This window comes from Nannospalax galili, unplaced genomic scaffold (assembly GCF_000622305.1).
Source record: "Nannospalax galili isolate Female #2095 unplaced genomic scaffold, S.galili_v1.0 scaffold589, whole genome shotgun sequence".
NCBI lineage: Eukaryota > Metazoa > Chordata > Mammalia > Rodentia > Spalacidae > Nannospalax > Nannospalax galili.
In genome coordinates, this window is record NW_008360324.1 from 625,143 (window position 1) to 627,560 (window position 2,418).

Below are 2,418 nucleotides of genomic sequence, written 5' to 3' on the forward strand. Positions count from 1 at the left end.
AGCTTCAGATGATCCAATCAAGATCTCTCTCATTTCAGTTAATCCCAAATCCAGTTAAGTTGACACCCAGGATTAGCCATCACACTCTGTGTTCATTACCATGTGTTATCTTGTTTTCACAACTCTGTGGTACAGGAACTTTCTTATCCTTATTTTATAGAGGAGGAACTGAAACAGATAGGTGAATAGCTTGCCTGAGGTCCTACAGCTAAAGGACAGAGCAAGAATCTGAGTGGCCGGTGGCTCTTTCTGTTAGCTACCAGAGTATGCTCAAATATATTATTGTGATATGTCATATTTAATATTGTAGATCAGGCTGATATTCGTCCAGTCCAAGAGCAGGACCAGAGCTGGAGAGATGGCTCAGCAGTTAAGAGCACTGACTGCTCTTGCAGAGGATCCAGGTTCGGTTCTCAGCACCCACATGGAGGATAACAACAGTGTGTAACTCTAGTTCCCAGGGATCTGATGCCTTCTTCTGACCTCTGTGGGCATTGCATGACACAGGTGCACTTACACACATACAGGCAATACACATGCACATAAAATATAATAAGTTTTTTGTTTTTTAGAAAGAAGGCTGGTAAGACAGTTCGGTGGATAAAAGTGTTTTTCACCCAGACTGACAGTCTGAGTTTGATCCCAGAGCCCACGTGGTGGAAGGAGAGAACTGACCCCTGTAAATTTTAAATTGTCCTCTGACCTACACACACACACACACACACACACACACACACACACACTAAATAAGTAAATAAAACTAAAATAAATAAATAAATAAATAAATATGTAATAAAATTTAAGGGAAAGGGAAGCTGGAGAGATTTCTCAGCAGGTAAGAGCACCGGCTGTGAAAACTTGAAGACCTGAGTTCAAATACCCAACACACATGTAAAAAAACAATTGGGAGCTGGGTGTGGTGGAGCACACCTTTAGTCCCAGCACTCGGGAGGCAGAGGCAAGCAGATCTCTGTGAGATTGAGTCAGGCTGATCTACATAGCGAGTTCCAGGCCAGCTGGGGCTACAGGGAGATCCTGCCTCAAAAAAGACGAAAAAAATAAATAAATGGGAATAGCTGTACACATCCTGTAACCCTAGCACCCTCTGTTGGAGGCAGAGACAGTATTGCCAGTGTTTGCTGGCCACCAGCTTAGCTCCAAGTTCAGTGATAAACCCTATCTCAAGGGAATAAGGCCAAACATGATAGAACAGGGCACACGACATCCTCCTCTGGCCTCTTGGTAGTCACACCTATGCATGCACTTAATTAATTAATTAATTAGAGGGCCATTTTTCACAAATCAGATTGTCAAAGACAATATTCTGGCAATGTCCCATGTGGGCAAGAGAAATCATTAAATTTAATCCCAGCACCCACATGACGGCTAACTACCATCCGTAACTCCAGTTCCAGGGGATCCAATGCCTTCTTGTGTCCTCCTCAGGCATTGCACAACACGGTACAATTACACACCTGCAGGCAATACATGCATACACATAAAATAAAAATAGAAGTAAAGAATAAACATTGTCTATTTTTTTTTTTCTGGTCTTTTTGAGACAGGGTCTCCTTGTAGCCCCAGCTGTCCTGGAACTCACTATGTAGACCAGGCTGGCCTTGAACTCACAAAGATCCGCCTGCCTCTGCCTCCCAAGTGCTGGGATTAAAGGTGTGTGCCAGCACACCCGGCTTTTACTTTTTGTTTTAAATTTTTTATTTATTATTTTTATTTTATGTGTATTGCCTGCATGTAGGTAAGTGCACCTGTGTCGTGCAATGCCCGCGGAGGTCAGAAGAGGCTGTCGGATCCCCTGGGACTGGAGTTATGGGCAATTGTTAGCTGCCATGTGGGTGCTGCGATTAGAACCCAGGTCTTCTGCAAGAACAACCAGTGTTCTTAACCGACATTGTCTATTTTTTAAAAATTAAAAAAAAAAAAAGTTTGGGCAAGTCCTAGCCAAATGCTCAAGGATAGGCCCACATCCCCAGCCTCTTTTACTTCGTATTTTGTGACAGGGTCTCACTAAGCTGCCCAGGCTAGCTTTGAGCTCAAGTCTGTAGCCCAGAAAAGGCTTGAATTTGAGACCTTCTTACCTTAGCCTTCAGAGCAGCTGGGATTATTGGCCCATGCCTCCCTTTTAAATTTTTTTTTTTAACTGTGATTTTTATCTCTAGAAATTCAATGAGGTGTTTTACATTTTCTGTAGAGCACAGGTGAAGGCACACTGGGGCTGTAGAAGAGTAATAGAAAAATGATGGAGTCAGGTATGGCGGTGCATGCCTTTAGTCCCATCACTTGGGAGGTAGAGGCAGACGATCTCTGTGAGATCAAGGCCAGCCTGGTCTACATGGTGAGTTCCAGGCCAGCTGAGGCTGCAGGGAGATGCTGTCTCAAAAAGACAAAAGAGATAGAGAG